This window comes from Tamandua tetradactyla, chromosome 22 (genome assembly GCF_023851605.1).
Source record: "Tamandua tetradactyla isolate mTamTet1 chromosome 22, mTamTet1.pri, whole genome shotgun sequence".
NCBI classification, from domain to species: Eukaryota; Metazoa; Chordata; class Mammalia; order Pilosa; family Myrmecophagidae; genus Tamandua; species Tamandua tetradactyla.
The window spans coordinates 7,233,404-7,250,417 of record NC_135348.1 but is presented as its reverse complement, the minus strand read 5'-3'; the positions used below and the strand labels follow the sequence as shown (position 1 = coordinate 7,250,417).

The 17,014-nt window shown below is 36.6% G+C and overlaps 1 protein-coding gene across 10 annotated transcripts in view; it reads left to right on the top strand.

Moving 5' to 3' along the window:
• The window catches only part of RAPGEF2 (Rap guanine nucleotide exchange factor 2), a 309,303-nt gene that overhangs the window by 27,267 nt on the left and 265,022 nt on the right, over positions 1–17,014 (top strand). The window lies entirely within an intron of this gene.

Below are 17,014 nucleotides of genomic sequence, written 5' to 3'. Positions count from 1 at the left end.
TATCTGAACACTCTATTCGATTCCATTGATCAGTATATATCTATCTTTATGCCAGTACCATGATGTTTTGACCATTGTAGTGAAGACAGATAATTTAGTAGTGTCAGTATGAATGGGTTGTTAGTGTAGTACAGCCACAGCTTTTGGAACGCTTGAAGCATGCCCTTTAACTAGATTGGGTACACAGGACTAGAAATTAGAGATGGTTAGGAAATAGGCCTGAACCAGTTTGAATTGAAACAAGACAAATTTGGAGTAAGAGAGCCCAACAGTGGCTCAGGACTAACACCTTGAAATTAATGACTTTTGTATTTTTTCTGTCGTGTCTTTTCCGAATGATCAGCTGTGGTGGGAGGGCAGGACATAAGATCCATTTTTGTATTTTGTATTGTAAGTATGATAATCCTAATGTCTTTTTGAAGCAGGGGTGGTAGAAGTTTGAGATTATGATTATTATTTTACCTATTTTTTTTCCGCTTCATGAAATGCCTTAAGTTTTTCTTTTCCAGGTATCCATTGAGTTCTAGAAGGGAAATTCCAACTGGTTTCAGGGCTAAGGGATCTACGTTTTGCATAATTTACAAGCCTATAATCTTTCTGCTGAGTAAGCATCTTTAGGTAAAGAGGAAAAGAGGAGCGAGCAGTTTCTCCCCATCCTAGTTTCACTGTTACTTAAAAACAGCAAAAACACAGTTCTTTCCTCAATCACAATTATGTTTTACTTCTTAAATGAGCCTAAGCAAGGACCAGGATTTTTATTAATCTAACAAAATATCTCTTGGCAATCTTTATAAATACACTGAAGGGAGAAAAGCAATTTCATTCTACAGTAGCATTATTGATATAATTGTTTATAAAACTACTTAAAGACACTGGGCATAATAAATATTATTTATTATTCATTTGTTAATAGTCACTCATTGAGGTTTTTCTGAGTCGTGTAATTTTGCTTATAGGAAGGACACAGCTTTTGTCTTGTTTGATATCTTCATTTTTCCAGACTTTCTTGAATTACTCTTGTAGTCATAAGTGTTACTTTTCCCCTAGGTTTTCCTGAAATCTAATGTTAAATGAGAGGTTTTAATAAAATATTCTTCCTATATTAGGTGTGTGTTACTACAAACAAAGAAAAGCAAACACAGTTCTGCAAGCCCATCATATATATTCATTTTCTGTGTATTCCCAGGTCCAGGGACTCAGACGTGGCACATGTGAAGTGCCCAGTGAATCAGTGTGGTATTCAGAGGTCCCTTAATAGCCACACAGATTGTAATCAAGAAATATTTTACTGCTGCTTTATCTTATTTAAAATGATTGTAGGCATGTTATCTAAACACTGAAATTTTATCCAGAGATAAAACCATTCACTTAAATACGTTCTTTACTTTACTCTATCTTAGATCCAAATTGAAGGTTTTATAATCTGTACACTTTGTAGTACTTCATGGTGTTGTCTTCAGTAGCTGTTACTTCTTTGCAGCTACTGAGAGGTCTTTTAAGTAATTGGGTGAAATATTATGACTTGTAAATCTGTGGCAATTAATTACATCAGTGTAAGTAAAGAGACTGTTCCAGTGGGCATTTTGGAATTGTGGGTAAAATTATTTTGTGGAGGGCACTGTTCTCATAATGGTTCAGGAAGGATGTGGACCACACTGAATTTGGCAACAGTATCTTGCCAATGATGTTAAGTGTAGCTTTGTAGAAAATGCCAGTGAAAAACTTGCTGAAGTGTATGTAATACCAGGATTCAGCAGTCCTAATTGAAATAGTCCTAGTGTTTACTCCTTTTCAGCTCCTTATCCGTAGAGGATAATCAGTTTTTTTTTATGTGTCTCCCTGCATATATGTATTTCTACATCTGTACATATACCCACCTGGAGAGGCAGTTATGTGTTATGTGTATCATAGGGAATTTTGTTCACAGTGGTTTTGTTTGCTTTTTTTTGGTGTGTGGGCCAGGAATTGAACCCCGGCCTCATCCATGGCGGGTGAGAATTCTACCACTGAACTACCTGTGCACCCCTGATAATCAGTTTTTTAATTTTGAAATTTTTTATAATTAGGTTGGTTTTTTTTTTTTTGGCATGGGCAGGCTCTGGGAATCGAACCTCGGTCTCCGGCATGGCAGGTGAGAATTCTGCTACTGAGCCACTGTTGTACTGCCCAATAATCAGTTTTTATACTTTCAATATTACCTAGTTGTTTATGAAAATATCATTAATTAACCAATCTTCTGGAAAGGGATTGAAAATATTTTTATTTAAAGCTTCTTTCAAGCACATCATACAACATTTTGTGCCTTTTTTTTTTTAAAGTGAGGGAGTAGTTGTAAACATATTGAATAAATTTATAGGAAAGCAATACCTACCTTCAAATTGGTTGAAATAAAATACAAAATAATATGGTAGAAAGGGGGAAAAGAAACAGGCTTCTTCTGTAAGGCTTCGAAAGCCTGATTTAAAGCATTTCATTATTTTGAGCTGATGGACTTTTTAAAGGAGATTCTACCCACATAATATCTGCTTTTTGAATATTTTACTCTTTTCTTTATATATGAAATAGATTAAAATCTACAATCACAATAGATTTTGATTGTAAAATGTCATTTATTTTGTTTTTTAAATAAAGCTTTTTTCCCTGCATTTCGTTGTTTCCCTTTTAAGGGTTAAATGCTCTTGATTGAGTACTGCTTGTCATCTATCATGAAAGATTATGAGAACTTCTCAGAATTTTCTTCTTAACTATTAGATAAACATTCGGCTCTAGATTGTGAAAATGACATTAAAATGTTTACAAGAGCCCCTGCTCATCTTACTAACGCTGCTTTTGTCCGGATCCTAATTTCCATTTTATTCTTCTCAGTTGAACATAAGATCAAAGCTGTAAGAAGAGAAGTGCTGTTGTGAACCTCGCTGGTTAGGATAGTTTTAGAGGAAAAAAGACTTCATTTTTCAGTGTCGATTAAACCAGTTTATGCAGATAGTAATTGTCAAGAATTATCCTTGCAACCACAGAGAACAATAATCCTGAATTGTCTTCTGGGTAAACTGCTCCTGTGTTTGAACTGATTTTGCAAAGAGGTAACTGAAATGCAGGAAAGAAAATAGTTTGATTTTCTTCATAGGTCGTCCTTCCATTTTAGCTGCCACCCATTCTAAGCCTTTATCAATGCCCTACAAACATGTGAGTTGATTTCCTGCCTCTGGTCTGTGCGTAACTGCTCATTTAATGCCCTTCTCTGTCCCTTACACCTCTCCTGGTCAGTTTTAAAGGAATAGCTTAATGTCTCTTCCTTCATGAACCTTTTCTTGATCACTAAGGCTAGAGGTTGAATTTTTCTTTTAAACTAGGATTACTTGAAGGTGTAATTATCTTATTGGCCCTTGTATCCCCACAGTGTTGGTTGATACCTTAGCATTCCATGAACATTTGAATGTATTGTGTGTTTCATACATTCGCGTAGTAATTTAATAAGCAGCACTGGTGTGGCTAGTTTGGTACAATTTTAGCTGTTAGAAAATTATTTTTATTATTTAAATGTAACATTATTTAGACTTGTGGTTATTTAAAGATTGAGTCAAAATTGATTCTTAGAATTGCTTGGTTATTAGGTGATCGTGACTCAAATTTTACTTAACTAAGTAAAGTAAAGTAAAGTCACTAAGTTACCATGACTGTGTAAGTGACAGAAGCAAGTCAGAAGTATAGAACTGAATTCTAGGCATGGCTTTATGAATTCCTAAGCTTTGGACTGCAGTTTGTAGTGTTGGATTATATTTAGGTATGTATATGTTTGATCTCACTGGATTCTTAACTTCTTGTTTTATTCATCTACCCTTTATCTTTTCTTAAATGAGATCAGCATTTTTGAACTGTATATTCAGTCTCTTGGGAGATCCAAAAAGAAAAATGTTTAGACTAATAATGACATAATTTGTCTTTTGCATCAGTGTTACCCTAATAGCACATTTTGGGGTCTGTGTCTCATGAGTAAGAGCAGCTGGAAGGAGGGGGACTGGTGTTGTGTTCTTCCCCTTACTCTGGGTGATCTTGGCACACTTGGGGAACTTTCACTGGGCTTTAGTTTTCTTGTCTGTAAAATGGGCATAGTGCCTGCTGTACCTAGTTGTCAGAATCGTTATGAAGCTAAAATGAGAGTAATACAAGAGGAAATATTGCAAAATAGATAGGTTTATGTGAAGGAAGACGTTATTCTCACTGTGACAAAAGCATTAGTGTCAGTAGAAATTGTGAGTCGTTTATAAAGATATAATAGACTCTGAGATCCTTTAATAAGAGATGGGGGAACGTTTGCTGGAATATGCCTCTTTTTGTGTGTGTGTGTGTAAGACAATAAACATATTTTCAAATTATTTATTTGTTGTCTTGCTTAATACTTACCCGATCATTTTAGAAGCGTAGCTTCATGTTGAATTTTTTAGTGTTTTTTTTTTTTTTGTTAAAGCATTTTCAGACTTCAAATAATCATTGTGTAAAAACTTATTGTGCTGTTTTTGAATCTGTTATTACGCCGGAAAAGCCTGTGTTTTTTAATCCAGTCTTGTGGAGGCACAGCTATTGTTGGGTGTGGGACCTTTTGATTAGGTTGTTTATATGGAGATGAGACCCTGCCTGTCCACTGGCTGAAGTCCTTTAAGGGAGAGACATTTTGGGGAGAGCTCACTGCCCAGAGAAGTTAAGAGAGAAAGACCCACAGACAGTTTGGAGAGATGGACCAGCAGACGTCACCGTGTGCTTTCTCATGTGACAGAGAAACCCCGGATGCCAGCAGCCTTTCCTCTGAGAAGATATCCTCTTCTTGGTTCCTTAATTTGGATATTTTTTGACCTTAGAATTGTAACTCGTAATTTAATAAATCCCTTTTGTAAAAGTCAGTCCGTTTCTGGTATATTGCATTTCAAGCAGCTTTAGCAAACCACACTCATCCATGCCAGTGCATCTCAGATAGTTTTGATCATTTTGTTTGTGTGGGTAGAGGAGCCATACCCAAATTCTTTACTTTGAAAAGTACTTGAAGGTGGCAGCCTTTCCATATGTGTGATATGTGTATATGTTCTCTTCTCATTTGTATTTATTGGAATACGTACTTTTAGGGTGAAAGCTTTGTAGTTGTATGAATGGATACAGTTTTCTTTTTTTCTGACTATTGAAATCTGTCATCATCCTGTAATTTAAATTTGAATACCAGTGTGTGAGTTTAGACCTGTAACCAGAAACTTGCATAAAATGTAATAGCAGTAAGAATGTGGAATAGAAATATCCTGGCTATTTTTGAAGAGTTTGAAGAAGGATTTGAATAAATTAGACTTGTATTAAGTCTAATTTATTCAAAAAGTATGTTTGCAAGTTACCTAAATTTTAAGTATGCTACTTTGTTCAGAAACTTTTTCTTTTTAAATATAATTTTAAATAATAAAGTTTATAGTCTAATTTTGGGACCTACGTAGGCTGGTTCAAATTGAACTGCTTAAGAGCTATATAACCTGCTATACTGAGATTAAAATTATGTAAGTTGTTACAAGATTGCAAATAAAGTGCTTAAACAATAGCTTCACGTATTACTAAGGGACTAAGTGAGAAAAAAAAAAAAGAGATGCCTTCATTTTAAGTTTTTAGTTATCTTGATCATTTTCTTATCCTTCTCTCTTCCCAAGTGCACCTCCCTTTTTGTTTTTGGATATGACAGTAAGTTTTTAGTTAGAAGGAGGAAAAAATAAGAAATTACTTATTTTTAAAAGTTGACTAATTCAGTTAACTTCATAAAAACCCAGAAAAAATTTTATGAATCTCTTGACACATCTCTAATATTTTTCTCCTATAATCTTTGGTTGTATACTGTCATTGCCTCTTCAAATGACAATAATTTTATAATGTAGTTTTCCACAGAAAGATATTTAAATCTTTCCTCCAGTATGATTGACTGAAATGTATTTTTATTGATGCCTTTGAAAAGTTTCTTTCAGCTTCACTATTTTTTCTTGTTAATCTTTTTTATTAGAGAAGTTGTAGGCTTACAGAAAAATCATGCAGAAACTGAAGATTTCCCATATCCTCCCCCGCCAGCAACACTTTTCCCTATTGTTAACACTTTTGCATTTGTATGATACCTTTGTTACAGTTGATGAAATAATTTGTTATAGTTTTATGTAGTCCAGAGTTTACATGGGGTTTTGTGTTGTACAGGCCTGTGTTTTTCTTTTCTTTTTTTTTCAATATTCTACTAACATTTATGCAATATGAAATTTCCCCTTTCAGCGACATTCAACTATGTAATTCCATGGTGGTGAATACTTTCACGAGGTTGTGCTGCTATCACCACCGACCATTACCAAAATTTTCCATCACCCCAAACGGAAACTCTACACCAATTAAGCATTAATTCCCCATTCCTTCCCCCCGACCCTGGTAGCCTCTGTTCTAGGTTCTGACTGTGAATTTACTTGTTCTAATGACTTCCTATCAGTGAGATCATATGATGTTTTTCCTTTTATGTCTTGACCTTTTTGAAACTGTCATATTGGCTGTTTCACATTGCTTTTTGGTGCAATAACATACAATATTTTGAGTTGTAGCTCCAACTCTTCATTTTTTTGTTTGGGGAGAACATAGCTCAGAAAGAACAGTATAGGAAATTTATGGAAAAGCAGTCGACATTTAAATGTCCTTTATGTGCCAGTAAGTCTGCCAGATATTTTTATAAAGTTTGTTTAGTTATTATATCAACCCGGTAAAGCAGGAAGCTCTATCTTCACTTACCAGGGAAGAAACTGAGACTTAGAGAGGTTAAGTAGTTTACTTAAGGACAGGTAACTATCTGATTCTAAAGTCCGCACTCTTTACTGTAAAATCCGGAAATATTAATCACCACTCCGATCATAATGTGTCTGCTCTAAAAGCTTGCAGTGTAGCCCCTGTTTTCTTATAAGCATTTTCTAAAGGTGACCATACCATTGTTGTTCTTTTCATTCTGCCTTATTTTATCTCACCAAATATCCCACGTTTTCATTCACATCATTGTATGCCTCACGACTTTGTTCCTTTTTATAGCAGCACAGCCTTCGTTCATAAGTATATACCATCGTTAGCCAATCTCCTTCTCCGTCAGTGCATCCTTCAGCCACCTGCATTTATTGGGCTTCATGTATAGTGCCCAGAGTCCACAATCCATCAACATTCTAAATTTTAGATAATTTCATTGTTCCCAAGAGAAAGAAAACTAATAAACCTACCCTCGCCAAATAAGAAACTAAACCTCCTCTTACTTAACTCTTGTCCCTCCCCATTATTCATCTCTGCTGTTGCTGTTGCTGTGATAGTGCTGATGGTTTCCTTTTGAACATAGCTGATAGCATGCAATAGCAGTTTTCCGCCTGTACCCTGGACTTAAACACTCTTTATATAAGAATCATATCTTTGAAGTCATTCTTAGGAGAACTAATTCATATTTCTAGTGTGAATCAGTGGGACACGTAGGTCTGTACAATCCCTTTCAGTGTTGTTCAGCTTCAACATGGTAGTATTACTTATAGACCTGCTAGAGAATCACCTTTACTCCTATCTATTCCCTTACATTGGAGTTCAGCCTCATTAGCTAACGGTTCACCCATCTCTAGTTTCTATGTGTCTCTAAGTCCCCTGTATTCTGTATTAAAAGCCTCTGATTATACCTTTGTACTGGTCATAAAAGTGGAGTCATACAGTATCTATCCTTTTGTATTTGGCTAATTTCACTCAGCATTATGTCCTCAGGGCTCATCCATCTTGTAATGTGCTTTAGGACCTCATTTTGTCTTACTGCTACATAATATTCCAACATATGTATATACCACATTTTGTTGATCCACTTGTCTGTTGATGGACATTTGGTTTGTTTCCGTCTTTTGATGATTGTGAATAATGCTGCTATGAACATCAGTGTGCAAATGTCTGTGTGGTTGCTTACAGCTCTTCTGGGTAAGTACCAAGTAGTGCTATCGCTGGGTCATAAGGCAACTCGATATTTAGTTTCCTAAGAAACAGCTGAACAGTTTTCCATAGTGGCTGCACCATTATATATTCCCACCAGCAGTGCACAACTGTTCCAGTTTCTCCACATTCTCTGCAACATTTATAGTTTCCTGTTTAATAGCAGCCATTCTTATAGGTATGAGGTGGTATCTCATTGTAGTCTTGGTCTGCATTTCCCTTATAGCCAATAGCATCTCTTCATATGCTTTTGAGCCATCTGTATTTGCTCTTCAGAAAAATGCCTATTCATATCTTTAGCCCATGCTATAATTGGGTTGCTTGTTCTTTTGTTGTTAAGTTGCATGATTTCTTTGTATATACAGGAAATGAAAACTTTGTCTGATATGTGATTTCCAAATATTTTCTTGCATTGAGTTGTCTGCCTCTTCACCTTTTTGACAGAGTCTTTTGAGGTGCAGAAGCATTTGGTTTTGAGGCATTCCCATTTATCTATTTTTTCTTTTGTTGCATGTGCTTTGGGTGTAAAGTTTAGGAAGTTACCTCCCATTACTAGGTCTTGAAGATGTTTCCCTACATTTTCTTCTAGAAGCTTTATGGTGCTATTTCTTATATTTAAATGTTTAATCCACTTTGAGTTCATTTTTGTGTAGAGTGTAAGATAAGGGTCCTCTTTCTTTCTCTTGGCTATTGATATCTAGTTCTTCCATGCCCAATTATTGAAAAGATATTTTATCCCAGTTCAGAGGATTTGGGGGCCTTGTCAAAAGTCAGTTGACCATAGGTTTGGTGGTCTATTTCTGGACTCTTGATTTGATTCCATTGGTCACTGTGTCTGTCTTCGTGCCAATATCATGCTGTTTTGATTACTGTGGCTTTATAATAGTCAGGGAGTGTTAATCTCCCACTTTGTTCTTCTTTTCTAGGATGCTTTTATCTATTGGGGTTTCTTTCCCTTTCAGATGAATTCGGTAGTGAGCTTTTCCAAATCTTCAAAGTAGGTTGTAGCAATTTTAATTGGTACTGTGTTGAATCTATAGATCAATTTGGGGAGAATTGACATCTTAACTATATTTAACCTTCCTTTCCATGAGCAGAAAATATCTTTCCACTTATTTAGATCTCCTTTAATTTCTTTTAGAAGTGTTATATAGTTTTCTGTGTACAAATCCTTTACATCCCTAGTTAAGTTTATTCCTGAGTATTTGATTCTTTTTGTTGCTGTTTTGAATGGAATTTTTTCCTTAACTGATTCCTCAGCTAGGTCATTGCTTGTGTATAGAAATGTTACTGATTTTGCATGTTAATTTTATATCCTGTCACCTTGTTGAGTTTATTAGCTCAAGTAACTTTGCTGTAGATTTCTCAGGATCTTCCAAGTATAGTATTCTATCTTCTGCAGATAATGAGAGTTTTACTTCTTTCTTTCTAATTTGGATACCTTTTATTTCTTTGTCCTGCCTGATTGCTCTAGCTGGAGCTTTTAGCACAATGTTGAATAATAGTGGTGATAGTGGGCATCCTTGTCTTGTACCTGATCTTAGGGGGAAAGCTTTCAGTCTCTCTCCATTGAGTATGGTGCTGACTTTTGGTTTTTCATATATTCCCTTTATCATATTGAGGTAGTTACCTTTGATTCCTATCTTTTAGAGTGTTTTTATCACAAAAGAATGCTGAATTTTGTCATATGCGTTTTCAGCATCAGTCAAGATGATTATGTGAGTTTTCCCTTTTGATTTGTTGTTGTGCTATATTACATTAATTGATTTTCTTGTTTTGAACCATCCTTTCCTTCCTGGTATAAAGCCCGTTAGGTCATGGTGTATAATTCTTTTAATGTGCTGTTGGATTTGATTTGCTAATATTTTGTTGAGAATTTTTGCATCTTTGTTCATTAGGGAGATTGGCCTGTAGTTTTCCTTTCTTGTAGCATCTTTACCTGATTTTGGTATTAAAATGATATTAGCTTCATAAAAAGAGTTAGGTAGCATTCCTTTTTCTTCAATTTTTTGGAAAAGTTTGAGCAGGGTTGTTGTTAGTTCTTTTCAGAATGTTTGATGAAATTCCGCTGTGAAGCCATCTGGTCCTGGGTTTTTCTTTGTAGGAAGATTTTTTCTTTTCTTTTTTTTTTTTTTTAATTCAACATAACACTATATAAAGACAAACATTTTACCATATGATCATTTCATTCTAGATATATAATCAGTAACACGGTGTCATCACATAGTTGTGTATTAATCATCATGATAATTTCTTGGAACATTTGCATCAATTCAGAAAAAGAAAACAAAAAAATTCATGCATACCATACCCCTTACCCCTCCCTTTCATTGATCACTAGCATTTCAATCTACTAAATTTATTTTAACATTTGTTCCTCCTATTATTTATTTATTTTTAATCCATATGTTTTACTCATCTGTCGATAAGGTAGATAAAAGGAGCATCAGACACAAGGTTTTTGCAATCACATGGTCACATTGCAAAAGCTATATCATTATATAATCATCTTCAAGAAACATGGCTACTGGAACACAGCTCTACATTTTCAGGCAGTTCCCTCCAGCCTCTCCATTACACCTTAACTAAAAAAGGTGATATCTGTGTGATGCGTAAGAATAACCTCCAGCATAACCTCTTGACTCTGGAATCTCTCAGCCATTGACACTTTATTTTGTCTTATTTGGCTCTTTCCCCTTTTAGTCAAAAAGGTTTTCTCAATTGTAGAAAGGTTTTTGATGACTGATTGAATCTCTTTACTTGTGATTGGTTTGTTGAGATCTTCTATTTCTTCCTGAGTCAATATAGCTTGTTTGTGTGTCTCCAGGAATTTGTCCATTTCATGTAAGTTGTCTAGTTTCTTGGGGTATAGTTGTTCATAGTATCCTCTTATGATTTCTTTTATTTTTTCAGGGTCTGTGCTAACGCACCCCTTCTCATTTCTGATTTTGTTTATTTTTATCCCTCCCTTTTTTTCTTTTGTCAGTCCTGCTTGGTAGCCCATCAGTTTTACTGATTTTCTCAAAGAACCAACTTTTGTTTTTATTGATTTTTTCTGTTGCTCTTTTGTTCTCGCATTCATTTATCTCTGCTTTAATCTTTATTTCTCTTCTCCTGTTTGCTCTTGGGTTAATTTGCTGTACTTTCTCAAGTTCCTCCAGGATTGCTGTTAAGTCATCGATTTTTGCTTTTTCTTGTGTGTTAATATAGGCATTTAGGGAAGTAAATTTCCCTCTCAGCACAGCCTTTGCCGCATCCCATAAGTTCTGATAAGTTGTATTCTCATTTTCATTCATCTCCAGATAGCTACTGATATCTCTAGTGATTTCTTCTTTGACCCACTGTTTTTTTAAGAGTATGTTATTTAATCTCCATATATTTGGGAATGTCCTCGTTCTTTGGTGGTTATTGAAATCCAACTTCATCCCATTGTGATCAGAGAAAGTGCTTTGAATATTTTCAGTATTTTTATATTTATAAACCTGTTTTGTGCCCCAGCATATGGTCTGTCCTGGAGAATGTTCCATGAACACTAGAGAAGAATGTGCAACCTTCTGCTTTGGGGTTCAGTGACCTATATATGTCTGCTAGGTCTAATTCATTTATCAAGTTATGTAACTTCCCTGCTGTCCTGTTGTTCTATCTATGGAGGAGAGTGGTGTTGAAGTCTCCTACTATTATTTTTGAAGCATCTGTCACTCCCTTCAGTTCTCCCAATGTCTGTCTCATGTACTTTGCAGCTCCTTGTCTGGGATCATAAACATTTATGATTGTTCTATCTTCTTGGTGAATTGATCCTTTAATTAGTATATAGTGTCCTTCTTTGTCTCTTATGATGTCTTTACTGTTAAAGTCTATTTTGTCCTATATTAGTATAGCTACTCCTGCTTTCTTTTGGCTACAACTTGGCTTGGAAAATCTTTTTCCATCCTTTTCACTTTCAATCTGTTTGTATCCTTGTGTCTAAGATGAGTCTCCTGTAAGCAGTATATAGCTAGATTATGTTTCTTGATCCATTCTGCCAATCTGTATCTTTTAATTGGTAAATTTAGTCCGTTAACAATCAAGGTTATTACTAAAAACACATTTCTTGATTCCACCATCTTATCTTTTTTATTTTATTTGTCAGATCTATATATTCTTTTCCCTCTTTCTCTTTGTGTTCTTTAAATTACCCTTAGTGGTACTCTTCAATTCCATGCCCTCCTCCAGACCTCCCTTTTGTCTTTTTTTTCAGCCAGCGGAACTCCTTTTAGTATTTCTTGTAGGGCCAGTCTCTTGTTGACAGATTCTTTCAGGACTTCTTTGTCTGTGAAAACTTTAATCTCTCCCTCAGTTTTGAAGGACACTTTGGCTGGGTACAGAATTCTTGGCTGGGAGTCTTTCTCTTTTAGGATCTTGAATATATCACACCACTCCCTTCTCACCTCCAAGGTGCTAGTTGAGTAGTCTGAACTCAGTCTTATTTGATTTCCCTTGTATGTAGAAGATTGTTTTTCTGTTGCCACTTCCAGGATTTTCTGCCTCTCTTCAGCATTTGACACACTGATTAGTATGTGCTTTGGGGAAAGCCTATTTGGATTTATTCTGTTTGGAGTTCTTTGGGCTTCTTTCAATTGTATATTTATGTCCTTCATGAGGGTTAGAAAGTTTTCTATTTATTCTTTCAAATTCCTCTTTATGCTCTTCTACTGTCTTCTTTTTTTGGGGGCGGGGGGAGGCGCATGGTCTGGGAATCGAACCCAGGGCTCCCGCATGGAATGCAGGCATTCTAACCACTAAACTACCTGTGCACCCCTCTACTGTCTTCTTGATCTCCTTTCTGTCATTTGCTATCCCACTAATGTTATTCAGTAGTGTTGCATGAACATCTTTGATTAGTTCCAATGTCTGTGTCTCCTCTGGTGTTTTAATTTGGTCATTAGGCTGGGTTATATCTGTCTGCATTGTGATATGCTTATTGATCTTCTGCTGTCTTTGTGTCATGTAAATGTCTTGATTGATTTACTTTGGGAGTTGATTTCTTTCAGTAGTCTAAGGCTTTGTGTTTGCAGGGTGGTTGTACAGCAGGGAGCAGGGCACGGGGTGGAGCACTCTGTGCGGTGATTTGTTTCAGGGCAGGTATAAGCGCAGGTGGGGGATGTTACACTGATGCTTGTGAATCTGGGCGCCCAGCAGCCAGGGAAGATGAAGCTGTGTGGGTGCAACCAGTCTGGGGGGTGTAACCCTCGTGTGCACTGGTCTAGGGCATGGGGCTCTGTGTGCATGCGTAGAGTTGTAGCAGCGGGTCAGCATTATGCCTTTGTGGATTGGGGGCAGATGTGCTCTACCTGCGCAGGTCAGTGCTTCCTCAGAGCTGGGAAGTGAGGCTGAGTGCTGTGCACATGTGGTTCTGGGACTGCTGTGAAGTGCTGTTCGCAGTGCTGAATGACGTGAGTGGGGGCCCAGGCATATGTGTGGGCCTGGGAGTGCCGTAAATGAATGCACTGAGCTCAGGTGGGGTGGAGTGAGACTGTGGACACTATGGGCACGGAGGTAGTGGGGGGTGCTGGGATAGCCTAGGTATGGAGGTTAGTGCCCACAACCTTTATGCACTGATAAGACCCTGCAGGGAACAGGGAGGGGGAGGGGGAAGTAGTGCTCAGGAAGTGTGCAGGAGAGGTGGTTTGGGCTGCCCATGGTGGGGGTGTGGGGGGCAGGTAGTGCACTGGGGGCTGGTGGGGTGGGATGCCTGAAGTGTGGGGAATGGGAGTGGGTGATAGGGTTCAGGTGCATGGGATGTGGGGTGAGTCGCCTTTCACAGGGCTGTGTTGGTGAGGGTAGTGCACCCAAGGAAAGCGTCTGACTTACTTCCCAGACCTGGGCTCCTGTCTGTGCACACTTGCAGGCTCCGCGGCTCTGCGCCTCCACGCCAGGCTCCAGCTTTCTGCTTCTCAGTTCCTTGGCCTCTGCAACCAGGGCTGCGGCATGTAGTGTAGAAGGCTCTCCCAGGTCAGTTGCACTCCAGAATTGCTGACTTAGTCACCCTCCTGTCCCTTCTCTAACTTGTCTATGAAGCAGGGCTAAGCTTGAGCTGGTCTGTTCAGCCATCTTCCCGCAAGTTCCCCCTAATTTTATTTAAGTTTTAAAGCAAATTATTTTCATTAAGTTTTAAAACAACTGGTGTTAGTTGGGTGAAACTAGATGGTCTACTTTAAAATTAGATCCATATGCTTAGCAAATAGATTACCCTCAATAAATGCTAGCTATTGTTATTAAAACTATACCTTTTAAATCAACCGTCTTACTCCCCAGGTTTACCTGATATTATAAGACAGTTTCACATAATGGTTTTAGTAATACCTAAGACTAAATTTTTTTTTTGCATAGTCAGATACTGGGAATTGAACCTGGGTCTCCGGCATGGCAGGCAAGAACTCTGCCTACTGAAGCACTGTGGCCCACTCTACCTAAGACTGATTTTATCACCAGATATTATGTTAAGAACATTAATGCATTATCTTGATATCTTGTTCTGAATATTCGTTATTGTTGATATTTTGGTCTTAATTATTATTATTTTTTTTTGGCATGATCAACTACACTATTAAGGATTTTTTCTAGTTGAAAAGAAACATAGGTGAGAATTCCAATTAGAATTCTTTGAGCTCTGTATTGGGCTAGATTGATGCTTTTAAAGTTCTTAACTATGTTAAGTAACCAGTTTTTCTCGCAGTAGCAAAGCCTGTTATCTGCTGGTCTGTTAGAAACACGGAATTGTCATACCGCTTATTCCCTTTCCTTATGAAGTTTCAGCATGGAGTTACTTTAGTATTACTTTGCTTATCTGTGTGGAAACATAGCTGGGATTCTTATTTTTTTGTGAGATTGAAAAAAGCCAGAGTGAAGGTTTGTGCAGAGAGCTACCAAGGTTCCAGTTTGAATGGATGCAATCTTTAAAATTAGCACATTGAGGGTAAAACATTCTTGATTCTTCTGCTTTTCTAACTGTTGCCACGAGGATAATATTTTAGCTGATAATGGAACTTTGTTGTCATACCATTTATTCGAATATTCAGAATTGAGAAACATTCGTTCAGGTATACTAATAATTAATTCATAACCTAGTACCTTACACAGAAATATTAAGTTATTTGAAGTTAGCTTGCCCCAACAGCATTTTATAATTGTTCTTCACCATCTCAGCTATAGAAAGAAATAATTAAACTTGCTAGGTTTTGGAATGTAAGGTCTCAACGAGTCTTCAGTGCCTCTAAAACCCTAAAATAACCCACACAGATGCTCTGGTTGCTGAGGGAAAAGTGCTTTGGTATTTTAAATGTCTCGAATCTGAGTTGCAGAGCATGCAGGTTATTTCATGTCTGTGCAAGAAATGCTATTGTTTCTCTTTGGCTCTTGAAAGGCTTAGAAAATACCGTTTTTACCTTTCAGGACAGAGCAGGGTAGAGGTATTTTAGAGGTGCAGTGAGTTCTTGGCTTTTATAAATGAGTTTTCCCATTTACGCCTCCTTTTTTTTTATTACATGTTTCCTTCCAAACCATTCTTTGTTCTCTATCTCACACTCCTTATTTTCTTCTATTTTCATGGGGTGATGGAATAAAAAAGAAAGGTTAAGTGCATGGTCTTTATGTGAATTGCTCATTTTCTTCTGGTAATTGAAGGTTTGCTTGTATCCTAAGTGTACACGATAATGTTTTCCTTTCTGTTTCTGGAATGTTTTCAGTGTTCCAAAAATGCTCATAACTTAAACTGTATATTTTAAAAGTAATGTTTTAAGTATTTATGCAGTATTTTCAGTAGGTAATACTTCTGCACAGTTTACACATCAAAAAGTGTAAAATGGTATACAGAGGAATTTTCCTTCTACGTTTCTTTATTAGAGAAGATGTGACTTTACAGAACAGTTGTGCATAAAATACTGGATTCCCATATACTAACCTACTATCAACACCTTGCGCTGGTGTGGAATATTTGCTAAAATGGATAATAGCCCAATTTTATAGTTGTACTGTTAGTTAAAGTCTATGGTTTGATTTCAGGTACACTGTGTGGTATAGTTCCAAGGATTTTTAAAAAATTTGTATTCTATACAATTAACATTTCCCTTTTTAATCATATTCTGATATCATATGCTGTTAATTGTGTGATAATCATATGCTGTTAATTATGTTCACAAGCTGTGCTACCGTCACCACCATCCATTACCAAAACATTTTCATCATTGCAGATAGGACCCTGTATATTTTAATTAAGCCTTAGCTTCCCATTCCCTATTCTCACCCCACCCCCTGATGTTCTGTCTTCTACATTCTGACTCTAAGTTTGCTTATTCTAATAGTTTCAAATCACTGAGATCATGCACTATTTATCTTTTTTGTGTCTGCTGCCTTTTACTCAACATGATGTCTTTGAGGTTCTTATTAGTGTTATTGCATGTCAAGACATCATTCTTTTTATGGCCAAACAATACTCCGCTGTACGTATATGCTACATTTTATTCATTCATTTACTGGCTGATGGACACTTGGGTTTCTTCCGTCTTTTGGCAATTGTGAATAGTGCTGCTATGAACATTGGTGTGCAAACATCTGTTCCAGCTTTGCTTTTTTTTTTTCTTTTTATCATAAACATTTTTATTGTGAAAAATAACATATATACAAAAAAGCAATAAATTTCAAAGCACACCATGCAATTAGTTATAGAACAGATTTCAGAGTTTAGTATGGGTTACAATTCCACATTTTTAAGTTTTTACTTCTAGCTGCTTCAAGACACAGGAGACCAAAAGAAATATCAGTATAATGATTCAGCAATTATACTCATTTGCTAAATCCTCTCTCCTCTAACTCCACCTTCTCTTTCGATCTTTCTCCCACTCTTAAGGGTTATTTGGGGGATGCCCATTCTAATTTTTTCATGTTGAAAAATTCTATTGATAATATGGGAGAGGGGTATGGAACTAGTTAATGTTTTGGAGAGGCTTCAAGCCCTTCCTTTTAATTCTTTTGGATATATACCTTGTAG